General features: G+C 42.7%; 1 protein-coding gene across 2 annotated transcripts in view; it reads left to right on the forward strand.

Annotated features, from left to right (window-relative positions):
• peak1 (pseudopodium-enriched atypical kinase 1) overlaps positions 1 to 27,327 on the forward strand; it is a 267,998-nt gene that overhangs the window by 52,568 nt on the left and 188,103 nt on the right. For both annotated transcript variants that reach the window (XM_055934918.1, XM_055934919.1), the window contains one exon: positions 462 to 607. The gene's annotated coding sequence lies outside the window, so the exon portion shown is untranslated. The remainder of the gene's footprint in view (positions 1 to 461; positions 608 to 27,327) is intronic.

Raw genomic sequence — 27,327 nt, forward strand, 5'->3', positions numbered from 1 at the left:
GCTCTTAATGATGCTAATGGTAAGCTGTCGCTGGGTAAACCTAATGACAATCCTAAAATTTTAAGATTTCAGTTTCTTATTCTTATTTTTGCCCTATTCATGTACCATTGGCTTATGTTCCTTATCTGGCTGGCTTGAGCGGCAGGGATCTGTGAAGTTCCCGCTAAACGAGGGAGCATGTAACATAATTCCTCTTTCTGCTTTCCTGAGCCCAGTGTGATGCACACAGGGCCACCGGGCCTCTGGCTGCCCAGGTTATTTTTCTATTTATTTAATGTGTTTGAGCAGCCCAGTCTCCAGAGGCCCTTCCCTCTCTTCTCCTCCGCACGTGGAGCTGTGCCTGGACAGGAATCTGGCAATCTGTTCCAACTCCTCTATGAACACACTCTAACTATCTCTCTCTCACTCACCTGGGGACTTTGCTCACACCTGTCCCCCTCTCTCTGCCTCTCTTCCTGCAGGGAAAATGTTTGGCTTATGGCCTCTTTGGACACCAGTAGCTTGTGTCCGTCTGAATCAGCTGTATCAGGTTGTATAACGGGAAGGGATCCACAGACAAGGAGGGAAGGGATCCACCGACAAGACATCCTACATGCGTAGTAACCAGGTGAGTCAAGTTGGACTTTACTGCTGAGCTTATTCTGCGATTTTATTTAGCAAATGTCAATGGTTTTTTGAAGGTTGTGTGGAAAGTGTGGCTTCAATCTTTCTGAAACTGACCTGATCGTCATAGCTTAACTGAATCACGAGCCTTGTTTTTGCGTTCAGTTAGTATCATCTTTTGGCTGCTACACGAATTGCAGAGACATAAATGGGATGCCATACATAACACAGTCAGACCTCTTACAGAGAGAGTCAGCTAGATAGAGCATGTTTCTATGTTATGAAACCAGCCACAGAGCGAGTACGCTAGATAGGGCATGTTTCTATGTTATGAAACCAGCCACAGAGCGAGTACGCTAGATAGGGCATGTTTCTATGTTATGAAACCAGCCACAGAGCGAGTACGCTAGATAGGGCATGTTTCTATGTTATGAAACCAGCCACAGAGCGAGTACGCTAGATAGGGCATGTTTCTATGTTATGAAACCAGCCACAGAGCGAGTACGCTAGATAGGGCATGTTTCTATGTTATGAAACCAGCCACAGAGCGAGTACGCTAGATAGGGCATGTTTCTATGTTATGAAACCAGCCACAGAGCGAGTACGCTAGATAGGGAATGTTTCTATGTTATGAAACCAGCCACAGAGCGAGTACGCTAGATAGGGCATGTTTCTATGTTATGAAACCAGCCACAGAGCGAGTACGCTAGATAGGGCATGTTTCTATGTTATGAAACCAGCCACAGAGCGAGTACGCTAGATAGGGCATGTTTCTATGTTATGAAACCAGCCACAGAGCGAGTACGCTAGATAGGGCATGTTTCTATGTTATGAAACCAGCCACAGAGCGAGTACGCTAGATAGGGCATGTTTCTATGTTATGAAACCAGCCACAGAGCGAGTACGCTAGATAGGGCATGTTTCTATGTTATGAAACCAGCCACAGAGCGAGTACGCTAGATAGGGAATGTTTCTATGTTATGAAACCAGCCACAGAGCGAGGACGCTAGATAGGGCATGTTTCTATGTTATGAAACCAGCCACAGAGCGAGTACGCTAGATAGGGAATGTTTCTATGTTATGAAACCAGCCACAGAGCGAGTACGCTAGATAGGGCATGTTTCTATGTTATGAAACCAGCCACAGAGCGAGTACGCTAGATAGGGAATGTTTCTATGTTATGAAACCAGCCACAGAGCGAGGACGCTAGATAGGGCATGTTTCTATGTTATGAAACCAGCCACAGAGCGAGTACGCTAGATAGGGAATGTTTCTATGTTATGAAACCAGCCACAGAGTGAGGACGCTAGATAGGGCATGTTTCTATGTTATGAAACCAGTCAAAAGCCTCCAAATCACTCTCCAGCAGTGGATATTCAGGGGCCCCCCAAACAATAAAGATAGCATATGATAGCAAAATGTGTAGAATAGCAGGAAATTTGCTTTAAAACTGAATATTTTTCTCTCACTTTCATGGTAAAATGTGTAGAATAGCATTATAAAACTGACTTTTTTTTCTACGCGAATTGTGTTGAAATGCAGGAAGTTAGCCGTTTTCAGATTATTAATAATTTTGTGGGCCCCCTAGATAACACATGATAGCAAAAGGAGTAGAATTGTAGGAAACTGCAACATTTTCTCTTGCCTCATAACAAAATGTGCATAATAGCATTATAAAACTGCAACTTTTTCAATGTGTTGAAATGCAGAATATTAGCTGTCGCTCCCCCCCCGAAAAAAAGAATGTTTTATAATTGGTGCTCTGGGTAGTCCGGCCTGCTTTGAACTCATCCAGTTGTCATGGATCAAAATAATGTGTGTATGTGTGTGTGACACCCTTGCTGAGAGTCTGGGACAGGTTTTCCATCTCTGCTGAAGCGCTGGGAGGCAAAGAGGAGGAGGGAGATTGGAGAAAGGGCCGAGGATAAGATGTGGGAACTTATTCCATGCCTAAAAACCCCATGGAAAACAAACAAACAAGCGTTATTACTAACAAACCGGAGAACTAACCAATGGCTGCGACTGTGGAGGAAATGAGCCCTGCTTAGCCAAAGCCTCCCACGGTAGGAAGGGACAGGTCACCATCAAGAACATGCCATGTACAGTTCATCTCTGAGTCTGGAGAGCTGATTTTCCTGTCTCCAGACATCACCTCCCAGAGCCTCTATACGGTTGATTCTTTCAACCATATTTTATTTTCAGGCTCTCATTCCCTCATTAAATGGTCAATATTTAATACTAACCGTAGATAGTATTACTTCTACCGCCCCTCCTATAGTGAGGATGTGGCTTCATTTTTACAGACACTGCTCTCCTGAATTATCCCTCTGTGTCACCTACAGAGGATTACAGATATTTCTGTCCCTAGATAATATAGAAGAATATAAACATGAATATTGAAAATATATAATTTTTGATTTGGCAATTGTTTCAACATATTGTTGAACATAATATACTCTATGGGCATATCAACGTTTCAGAGTGGTATCTCTGCTACTTTTAGGGTTATGATCTAATTTGTAAGCATTACCGACCGAGTGAATGTAAAAATGAATTCAAAATGGTCGACCTATGCTTGTGATTTGCAGGATGTGCAATGATACAAGTAAAAGGAGGGCTGTGATTGGTTGCATTGCCTACTATTCCAATTTCTCTGTATAACTTGGGCCACTTTAAAACTAGCGGAGACCCCACTCTAGGACTTTAATATGCCAGTAGCGTATATTACAGTGAGCGCCAAAACAATGTGTCGTGTGGATGGACAAAATCAATGTGTGCGCGATGGGGCACGCGGACGAGAAAATAGCAAACTTCCAGGAACTTGCACAAGTTTTCACAAGTCTGAAACAATCAAATAGATCAAATCGGACAGGATAAGCAGGGAAGGGAAAGGGAGAGTAATATGGCAAATATGAAGTTGTTTCAAAACACGAGGAAACCAAGGAGTGACGGCTTCGTTGACGGAGAATTCAGGCAGATAGGAGAGTGACGTACAGCACAAATGAACAGGTCAGAGCCGAGGTAATAACCTGTGATAAGCATGTATGACCTTATTGAGTGATTCCTCACAAAACCCAAACGAAAAAGGCCATGATTATGAATTTTCACAAAATGTAATCCATAGAATAGTCCTTTGGAGGAAGGATTGTTGACATATATTTTCCATGTGTATTTAAAAGCATAATTGAGAAATAATGAATCAAAGTTGCCATATTTATGACATTTTTGCCTTACGCGGGTCTCCTTTAAGACTCCCTAGTGTTTAATCTGTAAATGCTACAAAGCAAAAAGTGGTGTCAAATGAAAAAGCTTTACCGCCTGCTCTGTAATATTTTTATTTCAATAAAACATGAATATTGAAAATATATATTTTTTATATTAATTTGGCTAATTGTTCAAAATAGTGTTGAAAATACAGTGAGCTCCAAAAGAATTGGAACAGTGACACATTTGTTGTTGTTTTGTCTCTACCCCAGAACGTTGGATTTGATACAATAACGATGAGGTTAACGTGCCGACTGTCAGCTTTAATTTGAGTGTATTTTCATCCATATCGGGTGAACCGTTCAGTAATCACAGCACTTTTTGTGCATTTAGAGGACCCCTATTTAGAGGACCAAAAGTATTGGGACAAATTCACTTAGTGCCTCCAGATAGTATTCACACCCGTTGAATTTGTCCACATTTTGTTGTGTTACAACCTGCATTTTAAATGTAAAAAAAAAAAAAAAAACTACACACAATACCCCATAATGTCAAAGTTTTAATTATGTTTTTCAAAATGTTAACAAATTATTTAAAAATTAAAAGCTGAAAAGTCTTGAGTCAATATGTATTCAACACCTTATGGGAAGTGTAAATAAGATCAGGGGTAAAAATGCTAATTGCTCTGAGATACGAATAATATTACTACACAAATCAGACGCATAACGTTAGCTAGCAAGCCAGCCGGCTAACGTTAGCTAGCTAACAGTACGCTTTAACTTGAAATGAAAACGAAAAGTACCTGAAAATGTAGCTAGTTAGACTATCTTACCCATATACATGGATGGACGGTTCTCCCTCTCTGTCACGGATGCCATGGTTGCCTTAAGTTGAAAATGTATTAAAGACCTGTCTCCGGATTACATCAGCCTTCTGAGTGCTCTCTTTTCGACTCTGTCTGCATATTTGCAATCAAATTCCAGTATTTTCTCTATCTCCTTAGTTATCATTAGCTTTGCAGTTCTACTACATGATATCTTTATAAAAAACAGCGTTAGAAAGGATTACCTACACATACTGATCAGCTCATGTTATAGCCAGAAGGTGCTACATGGCAGACCAATCCAAACTCATCTCTTGGCATGTTCAGCCCATTCATTATCTCAGCCGATCAAGGCTAGCGAGAAGGTTCCTGGCTTTTTCTGTGGCTAAAACCAACTAGGCTCATAATTTAACAATTTTATTTGTATTTACAGATGGAATACAAGTTTGTTATTAAGGCACATGAAAGTTCACATGTTCCAGAAGGCATTTCTACACCCCAAAAAAATGCATTTTGATAAAAATAAAATAAAGTTTACGTTCAAATGGCTCTCTGTGAAGTAGTGACCTTCGCTATACGCCTTTACTGAAACGAGTCACATTTATAGATAGGTAAAATAAAAAAAGTAGACATTGAATATCCCTTTGCGTATGGTGACGTTATTAATTACACTTTGGATGGTGTATCAGTCACAACAAATATACAGGCGTCCTTCCTAACTCAGTTGCCGGAGAGTAAAGAAATCGCTCAGGGATTTTCCCATGAGGCCAAAGGTGACTTTAAAAACAGTTCAAGTTTAATGACTTTGATAGGAGAAACCTGAAGATGGATCAACACCGTTGTATTTATTCCACAATACTAACCTAATTGAAAGAGTGAAAAGGAAGCCTGTACAGAATAAAAAATCCATTCCAAAACATGCATCCTGTTGGATTTGATACAAAGGCACTAAAGTAATACTGCCAAAAATGTGTCAAAGCAAGTTTTTTTCCTGAATACAAAGTTTTATGTTTGGGGCAAATCCAATACAACACATTACTGAGGGCCACTCTTCATATTTTAAAGCATAGTGGTGGCTGCATCATGTTATGGGTATGCTTGTAATTGTTAAGGACTAGGGAGTTTTTCAGGATAAAAGATTAATTGATTGGAGCTAGGGCTGGGCAGTATACCATGTATTGCGATATACCGGTATTGATTCACGGACCGGTTTGGGTTTTTACTTCTATACTGGTATTTGAATGTTTGGTTTGTTAAATGTGATACACACTGTGTAACGTCCATTTTTATAGTTTACTTCTCTACTTGAGTCATCTCTCCACCCTATGCTGCTTTCCACGCAGACCTAGCCACGCCCCCTGTCACTCAAGGAGCGCATTTGATGTTCCTCACATACGAGACACTTGCGTTCAGTCTGCATGGTCAGTGCAGCATATGCAACACTGTTGATGACAACGATGCAGTTGTCACTTTGCTTTTTTAATATAAATCTACTGGCATTCCATAATTGCACTATTAGCTTCTGTTTCTTACATCTGCAAACAGCTAGTTTATTGTGTGTAGACGGGTGGGGAAAAAATCTATTTAATCAATCTTGAATTCTAGCTGTAACACATCAAAATGGGTAGTAAGTCAAGAGGTATAAGTTTTGTATTTGGTACCATATTCCTAGCACGCAATGACTCTACAAACTTGTTGGATGCATTTGCTGTTTGTTTTGATTGTTTTTCAGATTATTTTGTGCCCGATAAATGAATGGTAAATAATGCATTGTGTGATTGGAGTAAATACTTCTACATTAATGTGGATGCTACCATGATTACAGATAGTCCTGAATTAATTGTGAATTATGACGAGTAAGAAAGTTAGACTCACAAATCATACCCCCAAGGCATGCAAACCTCTCACCATTACAATTTTTTTTTTAAATTGGGGGGGGGGGGGGTGGGGAGTGATATTTGTCCCTGCTAAATTGAAGGAACTATGTACAGAAAGTTCACCCAATAGGGATGAGAGAACCCTCAAATAAAAGTTTAGCTATTTAGCATTATGGAGTCTAAAAGGAGGCCTGCTTATGGCCAAAATGTAATAAATATGCCAATTTGATGAATTATTACTCAATTATGCCTTTAGATACATGTCAAATATACGTCAACAATCCTTCCTCCAAAGGACTATTTTGTGAAAAATCTGTCTTTTTTTGTCTGTGTTTTGTGAGGAATCACTCCATAAAGTCATACATGCTTATCCCCTTATTATGACTTTTTCTGCTGTTATGGCTCTGACTATTTCCTTTGTGCTGTATGTCACTCTCCTATCTGCCTGAATCAACTGTCAATGAAGCGGTCATTCCTTGCTTTGAAACAGCTTCATACCATATTTGGCATATTCCACTACCCACCCTTTCCTTCCCTGCTTATTCTGTCCCACTTGATCTATTTTGTTGTTTTTGAGACTTTTGAAAACTTGTGCAATTCCCCCCCCCCCCCCCCCCCACAAAATATTTCTTTAATGAATCATTACTTTTGGCCTTACTGCTATTAGCCCATACACACACATTAAATAACAGATTCACTACATGGAACAACAGAGTGTCCGCCGAAAAAAGTGTATGTCCTATATCTGAGACTAAAGGACACATTTCCACCGGTCTAATGTCCATTGCTCGTGTTTCTTGGCCCAAGCAAGTCTCTTCTTCTTATTGGTGTTTTTTTAATAGTGGTTTCAACCATGAAGGCCTGATTCACAGTCTCCTTTGATCAGTTGAAATTGAGATGTGTCTGTTACTTGAACTCTGTGAAGCATTTATTTGGGCTGCAATTTCTAAAACTGGTAACTCTAAAGAACTTATCCTTTGCAGCAGAGGTAACTCTGGGTCTTCCATTCCTGTGGCGGTCCTCATGAGAGCCAGTTTCATCATAGCGCTTGATGGTTTTTGCGACTGCACTTGAAGAAACTTTCAAAGTTCTTGACATTTTCTGAATTGACTGACCTTCATGTCTTAAAGTAATGATGGACTGTTGTTTCTCTTTGCTTATTTGAGCTGTTCTTGCCATAATATGGACTTAGCCCTGTTTGGTAAAGTACCATCTTCTGTATACCACCCCTACCTTGTCACAACACAACTGATTGGCTGAAACGCATTAAGAAGGAAAGAAATTCCACAAATGTACTTTTTAAGAAGGCACACCTGTTAATTGAAATGCTTTCCAGGTGACTACCTCATGAAGCTGGTTGAGAGAATGCCAAGAGTGTGCAAAGCTGTCATCAAGGCAAAGGCTGGCTACTTTGAAGAATCTCAAATATTTGATTATTACTACATGATACTTTATGTTATTTCATAGTTTTGATATTTTCACTATTATTCTAATATGTAGAAAATAGTACAAATAAATAAAATTCCTTGAATGAGCAGGTGTATGGAAACTTTTGACTAGTACTGTACATATTCGTGAGAGTATCACCTTTACACAGAGGTGTCATATTAGTTTGTAGCCCAAACAGTTTGACACTACAGACAGAAGTTGGCAGATCGGCTATACCGACCTCAGACGAGTTCCAGAAAAATTGGGAACACCATTGTGTTCGTGAGAGTCTCAACTTTTCACAGACAGGTAATAGTTTGTAGGCCAAATCGTTCGGGAAGCTACAGACTGTTTTTTGAGAAAACCGATTTCCGGGGTTTCTCATGGTCTGACAAATACCTCTCTAACTTTGTCACCTTTCACCACAGATGCGGAAGTGTTACATTGGCGGATGCGGTGGATTGAGAGACCTACAGTACAAAAAAACATCTCTATCTTTTATATTGACAGATTTTTATGGGGATTTTTAAAATTATTCTAAGTTCATTTCCACTGGGGTGTGGACAACGACCCTAATTAATGGGTTTAAAGCTTCTTAAAGGTAATTAAGTAATTTAAAAATCATCTGAAAACGAAGAATCTCAATAAAAACTACAAAGATATGTCAAATCAGGTAATTCCAGTCAGAAAGAATGCTTTGAATTAATTTCCCTCAGTCACTGGGTGTGTGTCACACTCCATTCTAACGAGTCCTTGTTCCTGAGCGTCGTAGCTTTCAGGAATGGGCTCATAATATTTTAACTTAAACCGTTCAAACACTAGAACCAAATTCATATGAAGAAAGAATCCACATGCAACATAGGCCCTAGAAACCACACTATGGACATCCACCAAAGTGATAGAAACCACACTAGACATCCACCATAGTGTTAGAAACCACACTATAGACATCCACAATAGTGCTAGAAAACACACTATAGACATCCACAATAGTGTTAGAAACCACACTATAGACATCCACCATAGTGCTAGAAACCACACTATGGACATCCACCATAGTGCTAGAAACCACACTGTAGACATCCACCATAGTGTTAGAAACCACACTATAGACATCCACCATAGTGTTAGAAACCACACTATAGACATCCACCATAGTGCTAGAAACCACACTATAGACATCCACCATAGTGTTAGAAACCACACTATAGACATTCACCATAGTGTTAGAAACCACACTATAGACATCCACCATAGTGCTAGAAACCACACTATAGACATCCACCATAGTGCTAGAAACCACACTATAGACATCCACCATAGTGCTAGAAACCACACTATAGACATCCACCATAGTGCTAGAAACCACACTATAGACATCCACCATAGTGATAGAAACCACACTATAGACATCCACCATAGTGCTAGAAACCACACTATAGACATCCACCATAGTGCTAGAAACCACACTATAGACATCCACCATAGTGCTAGAAACCACACTATAGACATCCACCATAGTGATAGAAACCACACTATAGACATCCACCATAGTGATAGAAACCACACTATAGACATCCACTATAGTGATAGAAACCACACTATAGACATCCACCATAGTGTTAGAAACCACACTATAGACATCCACCATAGTTCTAGAAACCACACTATAGACATCCACCATAGTGATAGAAACCACACTATAGACATCCACCATAGTGTTAGAAACCACAGTATAGACATCCACCATAGTGTTAGAAACCACACTATAGACATCCACCATAGTTCTAGAAACCACATTATAGACATCCACCATAGTGTTAGAAACCACACTATAGACATCCACCATAGTTCTAGAAACCACACTATAGACATCCACCATAGTGATAGAAACCACACTATAGACATCCACCATAGTGTTAGAAACCACAGTATAGACATCCACCATAGTGTTAGAAACCACACTATAGACATCCACCATAGTTCTAGAAACCACACTATAGACATCCACCATAGTGTTAGAAACCACACTATAGACATCCACCATAGTACTAGAAACCACACTATAGATATCCACCATAGTGTTAGAAACCACACTATATACATCCACCATAGTGTTAGAAACCACACTATAGACATCCACCATAGTTCTAGAAACCACACTATAGACATCCACCATAGTGCTAGAAACCACACTATAGACATCCACCATAGTACTAGAAACCACACTATAGACATCCACCATAGTGATAGAAACCACACTATAGACATCCACCATAGTGATAGAAACCACACTATAGACATCCACCATAGTGTTAGAAACCACACTATAGACATCCACCATAGTTCTAGAAACCACACTATAGACATCCACCATAGTTCTAGAAACCACACTATAGACATCCACCATAGTGTTAGAAACCACAGTATAGACATTCACCATAGTGATAGAAACCACACTATAGACATCCACCATAGTGATAGAAACCACACTATAGACATCCACCATAGTGATAGAAACCACACTATAGACATCCACCATAGTTCTAGAAACCACACTATAGACATCCACCATAGTGATAGAAACCACACTATAGACATCCACCATAGTGATAGAAACCACACTATAGACATCCACCATAGTTCTAGAAACCACACTATAGACATCCACCATAGTGATAGAAACCACACTATAGACATCCACCATAGTGATAGAAACCACACTATAGACATCCACCATAGTTCTAGAAACCACACTATAGACATCCACCATAGTGATAGAAACCACACTATAGACATCCACCATAGTTCTAGAAACCACACTATAGACATCCACCATAGTGATAGAAACCACACTATAGACATCCACCATAGTGATAGAAACCACACTATAGACATCCACCATAGTGATAGAAACCACACTATAGACATCCACCATAGTGATAGAAACCACACTATAGACATCCACCATAGTGTTAGAAACCACAGTATAGACATTCACCATAGTGTTAGAAACCACACTATAGACATCCACCATAGTGATAGAAACCACACTATAGACATCCACCATAGTGATAGAAACCACACTATAGACATCCACCATAGTGATAGAAACCACACTATAGACATCCACCATAGTTCTAGAAACCACACTATAGACATCCACCATAGTTCTAGAAACCACACTATAGACATCCACCATAGTGTTAGAAACCACAGTATAGACATCCACCATAGTGATAGAAACCACACTATAGACATCCACCATAGTTCTAGAAACCACACTATAGACATCCACCATAGTGTTAGAAACCACAGTATAGACATTCACCATAGTGTTAGAAACCACACTATAGACATCCACCATAGTGATAGAAACCACACTATAGACATCCACCATAGTGATAGAAACCACACTATAGACATCCACCATAGTGATAGAAACCACACTATAGACATCCAACATAGTGATAGAAACCACACTATAGACATTCACCATAGTGATAGAAACCACATTATGGACATTCACCATAGTGATAGAAACCACACTATAGACATCCACAATAGTGTTAGAATCCACACTATAGACATCCACCATAGTGTTAGAAACCACACTATAGACATTCACCATGGTGTTAGAAACCACACTATAGACATCCACCATAGTGCTAGAAACCACACTATAGACATCCACTATAGTGTTAGAAACCACACTATAGACATCCACCATAGTCTTATAAACCACACTATAGACATCCACCATAGTGCTAGAAACCACACTATGGACATCCACAATAACGTTTGTCATTTTGTTACTGAACGTCCAGTTTTTGATCAAAGGGCCAGTCTAAATGAATAAACGGGCCCCCAGTTGAATAGCCCTGCCGTACACACATCATTCACATGGTTGCCAACCACACTTTTCAGATGGTTGCCAACCAGATGTCATGATGAGTTCAATGTCTAAGGTGCAACAGAGTAAACACCACCTCTTCCTTCCTAATCTAACCTCTGAATCTTGGTCTACCAACCTTTCGTTGGGGGCCATATAAATGCCGGCCACACATCTATCATCAGTGCTCTAATTTTTCATTTGACCTCACTTACCGCCCCCGGTCGTACTGTCTGAACTAACTTGACTGTGTATCAAATCAGGCTTCGCCAAATGTATACATATTTAAATCATTATGTGGTTCATAAACTAGTTCTGTAATTGTAAGACATTTTTACAGTTTGTCTAGTGTCTGTAGCATAAACTGTTAATTAAGAGCTGTACCTTTTTGAAAAGCAACCACTTTCAGCTACATGCTAGTTAGCGTGCCATCTCAAATGGTTATAGTGTGCAGTAATAATGTTTTGGTGGCGGGATATGTGCTATTATCAGACGTTTGTCTGAAGCCGGATAAAGACAGGACATTGTCGATCTAATTTGACCTATGCACTAACAAGGCTTTTCATCATCAGCAGCTTGACTACTGCTAGAGTACTGTACCTTTGTTGATCTACTGTACCTCAACAACAGATGTACTCACATTGGATGGGTTGATTAGGATTCAAACGTCTCAAACAGCCTAATACATACTCTTAGAGTACGTTCACCCCATTCATGTACTTGGTAATGTAAACGTGTTTTTTCATGTAAGACACACATGCAGTCTGCCATCTGGGAATTTGTTCAATGTTCCTAATCTTGATATATACCCACTGGTTCTTAAAGGGGTAGTCTGCTGTTCAAACAACAACAAAAGCCCGACGCCCCGCCACTGTTTTGGTAAAAAGCTGAAGGGTGGAGAAATTGAACTCCTCTCAAATTCATCAATAGAGCTTTGGATACATACTTTACAAACAAAAATGAATGGAATTAATACAATACAATCCTTAAGAATAGAGTAATGACTTACATTGCTACATTCGGTGAAACAGCCTTATAATAACCAAAGGTGGCAGCAGGTAGCCTTGCGGTTAGACTCAGTAACCGAATTCCACGAGCCGACAAGTTGAAAAATCTGTCTGTGCCCTTGAGCAAGGCACTTAAACCTAAGTGCTCCAGGGTTGCTGTTGAGAATGGCAGACCCTGGCTGTGACCCCACTCTGAGGGTGTCTCAGGGAGAGTAGGATATGCAAAAAAAAACACATTTCCAATTCACAGTTGTGAAATAGGACAAATAAGAATACATTATTTGTATTTATTTGTAATAAAAATTTCCTATTAATAGCTGAATATAGAGAGAGCATGCCAACCAATAGGCCCTTCATGACCCCAATGCATTAAAACTAGAACCGCCTGGCCTTCCAGCCTATAAGTACCCTCTAGAAAACGTTGCCGGGCGTCCCCTTTAGCATATGCATCAGATGCATATCAACCTACAAGGTGCAGCAAACGTAACAAAAAACGCTTGGTATTATAAAAGATTAATTGCATGAATAAATATTTGTCAGGAAAAATAACGATAGTCAAGGCTACAAGGCTACAAGGCTTTGTGTAACTCCTAGAGAAAACGTAGGCCTATAGCCTATTTTACTTTCTCTTACAATTTCAACATTAGTGTAATGCATATGATCAACTTGATTTGTAGATTCCATTAGTAATAGTTATAGAAATGAATAAAGTCCAGTTACAGATTATTTTGACAAAGTAGAAATTAAAAGGATAATATAACCAACCAGGTGCACAGGTGAAATAATTAGCTATATTCCTAAACAAAAACACCAGTGCATGAACAATTGTAAAGGATGACTTGTATAAATAAATAGCATATTTTAATTTGATTGTTACCAGTTTTTGCTTAGTAGCCACAGTAATGCTGCCGAGCGAGTGGCCATGTGCTGAATGCAGGGACAGCACAGATATTATTGGATAAACAGGCATTCGGAAATAGAGTTGCACCTCTTGGAATTCTGAGTTATTTGACAAAGGTAAGTGTCATAGAAACTACACAATATGCTCTTTCTGATACTATATAGAAATCTTAATGACTTGCATCCTTTATTTCTTGCTCATCAACTTGGATAGAGTCAAGGACATGTTTTGCATTATTCTAAAGGCCTACTGCATCACATTGCATGTTTACGTTCCCCTTGCAATACATTTGATTAGTAATAAAACTGTTCTGTAACAGCTACTTTTTACAAAGTTAATTTGTATAAGATAATTATCCAACCCGCAAGGTGTGGTCAAATTATTAACATGAGCTCCAACGCTGATTGAATAGGCATAAGACAAAATCATCATCACACTATTGTTCTATATTAAATCAACCTCCTCACCCTCATCATTCGGTTAGGCCTAATTTAAACTTGATTGTGAAATAACTTGCACAATTATCACCCATCCCATCCATTTGTCATTCATTCAGTAGGCTGGCATCGTTTGCTACGCTGGATAGTCAAGGTTATGCGAGAATGGTATCAACACCCAACACTTGTTCAAAAATATTTTCTGCTGATAAATAGGCATAACGCAAACTCATCTCGCTATTGTCTTTCTAAATTTAAATCAACCTCTTCACCCTTCCTTATCATTCAGTTTGACCTAATTTAAATTACATTGGGATGTAAGGTGCACACGTATCACCCATTCATCCATGTGTCATTCATTCATGATCCAAGATGGCATAGCTGTCAGACGTCCTTTGTCCTCGTCTTGTCGTGTCCCGTGTATATATATATATTTGCATCTTTTCTTCGCATATGTTTTTCTAAAAACTCAACTTCAAAACACTCTCCTGCAACCCGCCTCACCAAATTTGATTTTTAAAAAGTATTATTCACCTCAAATCTGAAATCTACAACAGAAGCTAGCCAGAAGTTAGCCAGTTCACTATTGGCTAACGTCGGTCCCGGAGAAAACATCAATTATTCCGGAGCTAGCCAGCTGAAGAGTTCCATCAGCCACTCCTGGGTTACAATCACCTATCCGGACCCGTTTTACTGCCGATGCGGAGCCCCACTGGGCCTTCACGACTGGACTACGACGTTATCTGCCCGAGGGAGTTATCCAACTGGCCCCTCCGTCGCGACGTTACCTGAACACCCATCTGCGGCCCGCTAATCGTTAGCTGTCTTATCGGCTGCTATCTGAATAGGTTTATCGGACAATCTTGGGCCACTATAACTATATTGCCAATTGGATTAGTCCCCTCTACCACACGGAACCCCACTAATCTACCGACGGAAACGCACGAGGTGGCTAAAAACAGACCTCCATCTTCTACCAGCTTGCTACCCATGGCCCGGCTAGCTGTCTGAATCGCCGTGACCCCAACCAACCTCACTACTCACTGGACCCTTATGATCACTCGGCTAAGCATGCTGTTTTAAAATATGTAAAATATGTAGAAAATCAAATGTCAGTGACCATTGGCCTATGGCGGTTCTAGTGTTCAAATCTACACCATGTCCAGGCCAGTAGAAATTCTGTTTGGGCAAGTAGATGTTTTTGGCCAACTTCCCCCGGTCGTGCCAGTGAGAAAAAAGGTTAGCATGGACCCAGAGTTTTACCTGACCAGGTCATGAGATCAAGAAAAACTCCATACACATTTTGCCACACCACTTTTGAACCTGTGCTTTAAATCCTATAACTTATGTCTCAAGAGCATAGTGTAACTGTCCTATCATAAAACAAAATATGAGGTTGCATTACTCCGTTTATAACAGGAACATAAACCATGTATTGCTTCAAAATCTGTTCAAAAGCTGACAACTACCTGGTCCATTTCCCATCGGAGTAGGCTTATGTGTTAGGCTAAGTCAAACGTAGGGTTAAAGGAGCGGTTTTGTGGACACAGATTACACCTAGTCCTGGACTATAAATCATTTTGGCTGGAGATTTTCTATTGACCTTGCTTTTTAGTCCAGGACTAGGCTTAATCTGGGTCTGGGAAAACGTCCACATCATGTTTAAATGAGTGGAATGGGATGTTTTCCATGAAAAAAACACGTTTACATTACCAAGTACATGAACGGGGTGAACGTACTCTAAGAGTATGTATTAGGCTGTTTGAGACGTTTGAATCCTAATCAACCCATCCAATGTGAGTACATCTGTTGTTGAGGTACAGTAGATCAACAAAGGTACAGTACTCTAGCAGTAGTCAAGTTGCTGATGCTGAAAAGCCTCGTTCGTGCATAGGTCAAATTAGATCGACAATGTCCTGTCTTTCGGCTTCAGAAAAAAGCGAATTTCACTTAAAACGTCGTTTTTTTTTTTGTATTAATATTATTAGTGTTTTCAAAAGAGAAGGCATAGGTAACACTAACTTATTATTCAACTCCAGTGCCTTTGAATCCCTTTCAACCATCTGGGCTGTCAAGTGTTCATAATCAAATGCAAGTTTAGAACTCACACAGTTTTGTGTGTTTGTGTTCCATGGCCAAGAAGCGAGGAGTATCTCTCTTTCTCTAAACCTTGAACTGGGATTGGGTTATGACAGTGGAGGAGAAAAATGTCAACAACACAGCAACCCCAGTGTGTCTGAACGAACTCTCTGTTTCATTGGGCCTTACAACGACTGTCCTCTTCATTAGATTTGCATGATTGCACTAGTACCACAGCAAAATCCTGCATTTGTCTTGGGGTGGACTCAGACTCATCTCAAACTTAATTGGACTTTCTGGGTTTGGCAAGCACCACACAATTATCTCTATGCCTTCTTGTTCCTGTTGACATACGTGTCTCCTATCTCCTCTGTAAGAAATAATCTCTTGGGGGAGAGTCGGGTATATTTATTTGTTTGACATAATTCACCTAAATGCTGATTGGCTGATAGTGAGGTCATTAGCTTAAATGTGCTGAGCATAAATAGGAATGTGGAACCAGCGTCTCTGCTTCCTCTGGGGACGCCCACACTGAGGCGACAGACATAATGATCCACCGCCATATGATAATGTCTAGCCAATGGCAGAGAGCTACAAAAGCCCAAAACAAATGGCAGACACACCAGAGCAGAACTTATTTATCTAATTTAGAAATTCATTTCAGGTAATCAGAATGATGCTCCCATTGAAGAGGACAACGTTAACTCACCAAGCTGAAGGGTCGACAGTATCGGTTTTCTGACATCACGCAACATTTCGTCATTATCAGAGCAAACGCCATGTTTTCCGGGTCCCACTTGACACTTTTGGGCAAGGCGATGCATCGAAATCAACTGTTTAGAACACATTAACCCTGTTGCCTCTAATCTGGATACAGTGATTCCCACGATATAAAGAACGGTTTAGGACTTCTGTGAGTGCTTCCGCGTAACGTGAACGTGCTCGAATATCCAGAGCCATTTCAGGCTTGTAAAACTGCACTCATCAAGAGTCTGCTGTTTAGTCGCTGATTCAGCTCTTGGCTGGGACCATGTTTATAGGTTTCATAAGGCACGCCATGGCCACTTCAAACTGGTGGTGAAACGAAATCCAGGGTGGTCGGCTGGTCCTTCCTTCTACGTACATAGAGAGGTTGGAGGAGGTGCATTCTCAGTGTCTAATCGAGGGCCCATTGGGTTTAGCACTGATTGTTTAGTGGAGCATCCATGATTTGTATCACCGATTGCACAGTCTGTTTTTGTTGTCGTAAATCACTGTAGGTGAGACGCTACTCCTTTAGATAAACGTCAGCCTCAACTCTTTCGTTAGTTTCAAACATAACATTTGGCGAGGAACGAGGATGGCCGGAAGGTATTTCTACGTTATCCCTACCTACTCAAGGGCCGTTCTTGCCTCGTACAGGAAAACCAACAATCCCATGGGACAGATGGAAGCTGTCGTTCCAGACGTACATGCTAGCTACCGGACTGCATGTGGTTAGCACTGAGTGGAAAAGTCTCCACTGTCTCGATGCATAGGGCCTGCACATCTGCCAAACACTCGGGGAAGTGCACATATAATGCAGCTTTTGAGCTTTTGGATGCATTTTCAGCGACACAGGACGTTGCTGGTCTTAAGCTGTTCGAGCTGTGCAGCAGTCTGTTGTCAGACTGTACCTGTCAGTCAGACAGTGACATGAGCCTCAGTGCTGTTGATGGGACCCCAGTCGTGTCAACGGTGTGACAACTGTGGTGCCAGGACACCATGCACGGGCCCCTGACTGCCCTGCAAGTGGATAGACGATGTCAGAAACAAAATCGATTTGCAAAATGGTGTAGGCAGTGGTGTAAAGTACTTAAGTAAAAGTACTACTTATGTCGTTTTTTGGGGGTATCTGTACTGTACTATATATATATTTTTGACAACCTTTACTACACTACATTCCTACAGAAAATGAGGTACTTTTTACTCCATACATTTTCCCTGACACATTTTGAATGCTTGTCAGGACAGGAAAATGGTCTAATTCACACTCTTATCAAGAGGAACACCCTGGTCATCCCTACTGCCTCTGATCTGGCGGACTCACTAAACACATGCTTCGTTAGTAAATGATGTCTGAGTGTTGGAGTGTGCCCCAGGCTATCCCGTAAATTAAAATAAAAACAAGAAAATGGTGCCGTCTGGTTTGCTTAATATAAGGAATTTGAAATGATTTATACTTTTACTTTTACTTTTGATACTTAAGAATATTTTAGAAATGACATTTACTTTTGATACTTAAGTATATTTAAAAACATACTTTTAGACCTTTACTCAAGTAGGATTTTACCGGGTGACTAACTTTTTCTTTAATAATTTTCTATTAAGGTCTCTTTACTTTTACTCAAGTATGATACTTGGATGTAGGTCAGCTCCAACCCAAACCCCTGTGCCCCAAATATCACATCCCATGGACACACCCTCTGCTGTCATTCACACTGTGGGCTCACACCCGGCTGGCTCACGCCCCACAGACATGCCCTTTCCTGTCACTCACCTGGTTGGCTCAAACCCAGCTGGATCACACCCCACAGACATGCCTTTTCCTGTCACTCATCTGGTAGGCTCAAACCCAGTTGGATCACGCCCCACAGACATGCCCTTTCCTGTCACTCATCTGGTTGGCTCACACCCAGCTGGATCACACCCCACAGACATGCCCTTTCCTGTCACTCACCTGGTTGGCTCAAACCCAGCTGGATCACACCCCACAGACATGCCCTTTCCTGTCACTCACCTGGTTGGCTCAAACCCAGCTGGATCACACCCCACAGACACGCCCCCTCATGTCGCTCATGCAGTCTTGCTCAAACCCGGCTGGGTCACACCCCGCAAGCCATGCCCCCTCCTGTCACTCGCACGGTTGGCTCAAACCCGGCTGGGTTTTCCAATAGTGCTGTATACCTGGGGCGTTCCTCCATTCCTCTCGTGACACAGGAGCAAAAGTGTCACTCATTAACATTGCCACCTACTAGCAGTTTTTGTCCCACTTTCCCCTCCAGCCGCCCAGCCTTAGCCTGTACGGATATGGGCGCTCAGTGATTGATGTCATCCACTTTATACACTCACTTGTGCAGTATGGCAACAAGGCCCTCACTCAGTTCCCCTTCCACATCACATGGCAGGGCACTAATATCTTAGGTCTGGACCTGTTCACCAGCCTAGGGTTCTCGCTGTTGGATAACAGTGCACATCGCCTCCACATAATGGTAATAATCATTTTTTTTAAAGTGCTTTTTACGACAACCAAGTCACTTCACAGGACAATCAGCTGGATAAAAAGCAATACGATCATATATTAAAATGAGTAAGTAAATACACTGAACCAAAAAATAACCGCAACATGTAAAGTGTTTCATGAGCTGAAATAAAAGACCCCCGAAATGTTCCACGTGCATAGAAAGCTTAACTCTCTCAAATGTTGTGCACTCATTTGTTTACATCCCTGTTAGTGAGCATTTCTCCTGTGCCAACATAATCCATCCACCTGACAGGTGTGGCATATCAAGAAGTTGATTAAATAGCATGATCATTACACAGGTGCACCTTGTGCTGGGGGATAATAAAAGGTCACTCTAAAATGTGCAGGTTTGTCACAACACAACAGGGTTATGGTATGGGCAGGCACACTTGCTTTTCATCGAAGGCAATTTGAATGCACAGAAATACCGTGACGAGATCCTGTGGCTCGTTGTCGTGCCATTCATCCTCTGCCTCATGTTTCAGCATGATAATGCATGACCCCATGTCGAAAGGATTTAGACACAATTCCTGGATGCAGAACATGTCCCAGTTCTTCCATGGCATGCATACTCACCAGACATGTCACCCATTGAGCATGTTTGAGATGCTCTGGGTCGACGTGTACGACAGCGTGTTCCAGTTCCCGCCAATATCCAGCAACTTCACCCAGCCATTGAAGAGGACAGGGCCAACATTCCATAGTCCACAATAACAGCCTGATCAACTCTATGTGAAGGAGCTGTGTTGCGCTGCATGAGGAAAATGGTGGTCACACTAGATACCGACTGTTTTTCTGATCCACTGCCCTACCATAGATTGGGGCCTAATGAATTGATTTCAATTGACTGATTTCCAGGTATGAAATGTAACTCAGTTATATCTTTAAAATTCTTGCATGTTGCAGTTATTTTTGTTCATTATAAAAGTACACTAAACACGATGACAGACTAACCAGGGAGGAGAACTAGACAGAGGATAAAAGCTAAGGTTCTGACATGGAGAGAGAGTGAGTTCCAGAGTTGGGGAGCTGCACTGCTTAATGCCTGGTCTCCCATGGAGCGGAGCCTGGTACAAGGGATGGTGAGGAGGCCAGTGTCAGAGGGGCGCAGTGAACAGGTGGGAGCGTAGGGGTGCAGGAGGTCAGTAATGTATGTGGGTCGGCAGTCCATTGAGTGCTCTGTAGGTGAGCATGAGCAATTTGCCGATTTATCCTTTGTTGAACTGTGAGCCAGTGGAGTTTGAGGGTGCGGGTGATATGGTCCCAAGGTCTGTTCCCATGTGTCTCAGTTAGCTGAGCATGGCACTTGCAAAGTCAGGGTTGTCGGTTCGATTCCCATGAGGTACCAGTACAAATAAAATATGAAAAGGTATGCACTCACTACAGTATGTCGCTCTGGATAAGAGCATCTGCTAAATGATAAAAATGTGAAATGTCTGGTGAGGACTTGTACAGCTGAAGTTTGAATATGTTGACATCTGTTCAGTGTTTTGGCGGGGAGTCTTTAGAGAGTGACGTTGCAGTAGTCCAAGCATGATAAAAGGTGTGAATGAGGGTTTCAGCGGTGGGGTCAGTGAGAGAGTGAGCTGTTTTTGACGTGGAAGAAGGCTAACTTGGGGGGTTCAAATGACACACCAAGGTTCCTGACTGTGGAGTTGGAGTGGATGGTGCAGCCGTTGATTGTGATGACTTGACCCATGAGCATGATCTCTGTTTTGTCGACATTTAGTTTAAAAAAGTTATTGCTCATCCAAGTTCTCATTTCATGGAGACCGTCAACAACAGAGGGGGGTGGCAGAGTGGAGTTGGGGTTTGTGTGGATGTAGATTTGTGTGCTATCTGCATAACAGTGAAATGAGTCCAACTTGATGGAGGATCTGACCCAGGGGCAGCATGTAAATACTAAACAGTAATTGACCTAACACTGAGCCTTGTGGGACACTTTGTGATACAGGGGCTGGGGCAGGCCTGCAGTTGCCAAGAGAGACAAAATGTGGTCTATCAGATAGATAGGAGTGGATCCAGGCAAGGGGTGTTCCGCAAACGCCTAGAAGCATCTCTATGCGGTCAGTTAAAATCTGATGACCAACAGTGTCAAATGCTGAAGAGCAATGGCCAATCCTCTTCAACGGCGTAGGTGCCCTGACAGCATTCACACACAATGCTCTCCTCGATCCTACGGTGACTCTAGTCATTCAGCCTCTACGCCGTATCCCGCTGTCTTTACGCGAGGAGGTCACTCAGGATCTACGCAAACCGCTTGAGGATGGATGTATGGAGCCGGTGGATGCCTCATCATGGGTGTTCAACTTGGTCATCGCTAAAAAGAAGTCTGGAGAGCTGCGGGGTCTGCTTGGACCTGAGAGCGGCCAACAAGGCCGTCATACCTGATCGGTACCCACTGCCAACCATAGAGAACTGGGGTTTTCAAAGGTTTTCAGCTGGACCTTCACAAGAGCTACGTCCAAGTTCCCCTACACCCAGAGAGTAGGAACCCGCCAGCCTTTGTCACTCATATCAGGGTATTCCGCTACACAAAGATGCCTTTTGGTCTCAGTTCGGCCCCCATCTGTTTCCAGAAGATAATGTCCACCATCCTTGCCTGGTTCACTGGAGTGGCTGTCTACTTGGACGATGTAGTCCGTGGTCCCAACACTACGGTCCATGCCAAATGTCTGCAAGCAGCCATTCGCAGCGCTCCGTCAACACAACTTCACACTCAACACTGAGAAGTGCCTGATCTCAGTGCCAGAGATCGACTTCATTGGGTTCCGCATCAGCCTGAGGGTTCTTACCGCTGCAGTCAAACGTGGAAGCCATCCGTTGTGTCCCAGAACCGACATCTGCTACACAACTCACTTCATATCTTAGAATGCCCCACTTCACTTCCCCACTGTGTCAGCTGTTGAAAAAGGAGGCGTACGTGGTCTGAACACCCGACTGTGCACTGGCTGTCCACTCTCTCAAAGAACTACTGACCACTTCACCTGTGCTGGCCCACTTTAACCTCACCAGCCCAACTCTGGTCACATGTGATGCATCAGCCACAGCAGTGGGAGTGGTCCTCTCTCAGCTCCCGGGATGGTGTTAAGAAGACGGAGGCTTTCGCCTCTGGCGCATTGAATACCACCGAGCAGAAGTACTCCATTGGAGAGAGTGAGGCCTGTCTGGGCTTGTGAGCGGTTGCTCTATGGATGTTCTTCCACCCTGTATACCGACCACCAGGCCCTCACAGCCTTGATGTCTACCTCCAGGTCGGGTTACAAGCCTCTCCGCATGTACCGCCTTCAGCAATATAACTTTAAGTTGCAGGTCACACCGGGCAGGGACAATGTAGAGACTGACCTCCTTTTGCTCTCAATGCCCAGGTTGACTCAGAGGAGGACCTCATCCAGCTCCTAGGTGCACATCTCCAAGACAGTGTTGCTGAAAGAGCTGACCCAAGAATCAGCCAACGACCCAATCTTCATGACCTTGCAGGAATACGTAGCTGGCTGGCCGACACAGCTCCCATCGGAACTCCAACCATATGCCAGGTTCAAACCTGAGCTGTCATGCTGGAATGACACGTCTGGCTGATGGAAACTACTCGGTCATACCAAGCAGGCTCAGAGGACGAGTGTTGGCCATGGCTCATGAGGGCCACCTGTGCATTGCGAAGCTGAAGCAGCGCTGCCGGGACCTGGTGTGGTGGCCTGGCATCGATCACAATGGGCTAGTATGTGACTGTGCTCCGTGTCTTGTCAGTGGAAAGACAGGCCCAGCTCTGCCACCACCACTGCAACCACTGGCCTGGCCCTCCCGTCCATGGGATCATATCCAACTGGACAACTGCTGTGAACTCCACAATTTGTCACTTCACCAACACTTCCTGGCGGTTGCTTATGACCTACATTCAAAATGACCAGAGGTCACACCCATGGGTTTTGTTACATTAGGGGCCATCATAAACTTCCTGGAAATGGTCTTTGCTCCCTGTGGACTGGCTGCAACTCTGACCAGGAACAATGGCCCTCAGCTGGTCGTGGTAGATTTCAGCTCTTACATCCAAAGCAAGGGGATCAAGCCCATCAGAACCGTCTACTACCACACCCAGGTTCAATCAAACCCTAGCTCACCTAGTTCAGGGTTGCTCCTTCACTGAGTCCTTGTCGCATACTCTGCTGCTCTACAGAGCTGCTCACCACTCCACCACAGTCTCTCCTGCCAAGCTGATGCAAGGATGGGAACTAGATCTGCCCTTACACAGGCTCCATCCCTCGGTTTGCCACTCAACAGTCAAAGCAACAGTGCAAAGCCAACAGTTTAAAAGTCAAGAGCGCTGCAACAAAAGACAGAGCGCATGGCTTCCTGGGATCCAAGTGAGGGATTGAGTCAGGGCGCAACAACCACAACGCGCAGACAAGCTATTCACCTTCTGGTCAACACCATGTCACGTTGAACGTCACCTGGGCCCAGCAACATTTCATCGGCTCTCACGGTCATGCCAACCGACTGAGGAAGGTGCCACCTCCTGCATGTCTCTGACGTGCGATTGATGCCACCCTGAGTGGTTCACTACCGGTGGCACACGCTCCCTTGGCCCCACCTGAAGTGCAAGTGCCAGCTTTACAGGCACTTGTTAATATTTCTGCAGCACCCGTCCTGCGGCCTGTAAGGGTGCGCTTCCGCCCTGCTCACCTTCAATATTTTATCATCTCCTTTCATGCCTAGTTTACAAGAGGGGGGATATTGTGTTCAGCACTGATTGTTTAGTGCAGCATTCATGATTTGTATCATTGATTGCACAGTCTGTTTTGTTTATATGTTGTTATCGGAAATCACTAGTTGATTTGGTTGTTCTATTTATGTTGTATGTGAGATGCTACTCATTTAGATAAGTGTTTGTTTCGTTATTTTCAAACACAACAGGGTCACTGCCAGTGCAAGGGAAGGGCTCTTGAATTCTAAGCCTGTACCAAACTCCCACTAGAAACACTTTAAAATACAGTCGGACACATTTTTACACTTCATTCTAGGACAGAAGCAGAAGAACTGAAATATGGCATTGAGGATATTGTGTGGAGTTGTCAGAGGCATAACGTGATCACTCAGAAGAACGCCGGAGGACTTCCAAACTCAGGGTGTATTGACCGCTTGTAGTGTGGAATCATTTTGTTTTACGTTTGGCTTACTCGGGAAAGATTCCCAATCGATGGTTGTATATTTTCCCCCTCTTAATTGCCCGTGGTAAATGACTTGGTGTGTGACGGCAATGTTTTTCTTTCCGACATTCCCACTCCGAGGGGCTCTTAGAGCGCTCTCTTTATCCAGCCTCTGTAGTAAACTATGAGAAGGTAATCCCTCGGGGCTCAGTTGATCAATACAACAATCAATAAAGCTATACAAAGTACCTCCCTGGAAATGTGGTACAGACAGTAGCTGAAAAGATGGGACTTCGATAGGCTGCTGTCCTTCATACCATGAAGTCGTTGGATGTAAGCTCAAGGTGGATCAATACAAGGGGATGCCTGAAATGTAGGGGGCCGTGACTCACCCGATCCCCTTGCCTATCCCCTCCCAGGCCCCTCTAGACAATGCTACTGGAAACCACAGCTGTTGGCTTTCCTATCAAAGCCCCACGGAGAGGAGAGTAACCGACGCAAGGCCAGACGAGGGCCTGAAATATCAATATCAAATGGACGTTTGTAGTGCTCTTCTCTTTCCCCAAACACTACTCAGGCAGTGCCTCAGAGGGATAGCTACTGCACCTGCTCAGGTTCAAAGGGCCCAACTGTTAACATAGGATTCGAATGGGGAAGGTGGGATGCAAGCTCCCTTCCTTTTTGCATAGTCCCAAATGGATCGTCCAGAGTCAACTACAATTCTGTTACCTACGATGTTGCAATTGTCCCGTTTGAAAAATGTAACAGAAGAGCATAGAAAAGCAGAACCAAACAAATTCAGTCGACTTTTCTAGCTGCTGGGAATAACGGTCGATCGGTGATGTCCGTTTGACATTCTCACCCTCCCAGATCAAATGTCAGCGGCAGAAGAGTGGGTGGCAGTCCCTCTGAATTCCCCCTCCACGGCCACACTGGTTGCTATAGTTATCCCCGGCCTGTTTAGGCTGAGGAATATGGGAGGAATGTGCAATAGCATGAGAAGAGGTCATCAGTCCTGATAGCCCGACGTGACTATCCCAGCCATGGTCAAAGGTGTAGAAAGACGGCCATGCTTTCCCACACACACAAATACTAGTCTTCATGGGAGATTATCGCAATGGGTTGGTTGGTCTTATATCGCAAAAGAAGAAAATGACCTGACAATCAGTACAAAGGATATTTGGCTAACCTTGGAAGACAACGGAAGTTGAATTAAACCTATTACTTTATTTTTGTGGATTCCAAATAGTATTTGCTACATTAGCCATTAGTCACTGATTGATCCTGCTTCATGAAAACAGCAACAATGACACATATCCAGCTGTTCGATCAGCAGGCAACAGATTAAATCAACATTCTTTTATTGGGAGGTTATTTTGAGTCATTTTTTATTTGCTTGACTTCACATCCCTGCCGGTGGCCATAAGGTCAGTATGATCGAAAACACATGGCCTCAGATGTTATATTTGTTTCTGAGTGTTTTGTTCAAGCCCTACATGTTCTGTGTTTTAACTTCGATCACATGGAGAATGTGTACTGTGTGTACTTATGCGAAGGCTATGGATTTCCGTCCACTACTCTGCAAATGGGTCTGGAGCAGCTGTAAAATCTGTTCAGCACTAAAAGGCTGCTGCTGTTATTCCAATGTATTTTAAAGTGTTTAAAGTACATTTGTTTAAATGTACATTGTATTCCCGTATGTTCAGGGCAATTAATAAGTCAAATGTATAGTAATTTGATAAACCCCTGCGTTTTGTTTTACTCAAATACAATGCTGGGTTGACCATATAGATTAGTCAAACACTTATTCCAGCACACAAGGGAAGTACTTTGGCAGTAGTCCTCAGAAGTCATCTAATTCACCTACTAGGCTAAAACGTTTGAAGATCTCTTGTTTGTTTTCATTTGTTTGAAAGGAGTGGAGGGAAACGGCTAAACATATGCACTACGTTCGATAAACTCCAAACTTGGTCCTGTTTGCATCATTGGGTGTAAAGGTCATGGGGTTAAGAATGTCAGGTCTTTTTATTTTTTCTCTTGATGTATGTGTGTATGTCATCCGCAGGGGGAAGGTTACAGAGTTTCTACTTGGGGGCAACGGTGCCCGAGCCATTGCAGATCAGACAGGATTCAGTTACTTCACAGTGCCATGTAATCTGTGTTTCTGATTAGTCAGTCTGGCTGTGGTCTGGCCTCAGACTTTCAGCTTGATCTCCTCGCATTTGTCTGCCCAGCTATTGTTTCACTGTTTAGTCAACCTTGTCATGTGTGGCTTTAAACAGGCCCTACGGTTTCAGCTGTTTCAACTGGTGCCCCTCTTTATGCTTTGAAGTTGGTATGATAAATGGGATTTCAGGCTTTGGAATTGATATTGGAACGGGAATGGGGGAATTGCAAAGGGGGGGGGGGGGGGGTCAACGTGTCTTCACTGAGTAAGCCCTCTGGCTGTCATATCATATGGCACTGAGCTCTTGAGCACTCATATCATTAGTGATATAGCTACAGCTCAGTCACCTGGCCTCCATGCAGGATCACACTGCTCTGATCTGCTTGTGGTGCTGTGCTTTCTTGCTATAACATTACAAGAGTCCACCATTTGGATAGGTGTGTGAAAGAGGTGGGTGCAGTCACTGTTAGATTGAACTTTTGATCCTAACTGCACCCCTTGGT

Source organism: Salvelinus fontinalis, chromosome 9 (genome assembly GCF_029448725.1).
Source record: "Salvelinus fontinalis isolate EN_2023a chromosome 9, ASM2944872v1, whole genome shotgun sequence".
Classification (NCBI taxonomy): Eukaryota; Metazoa; Chordata; class Actinopteri; order Salmoniformes; family Salmonidae; genus Salvelinus; species Salvelinus fontinalis.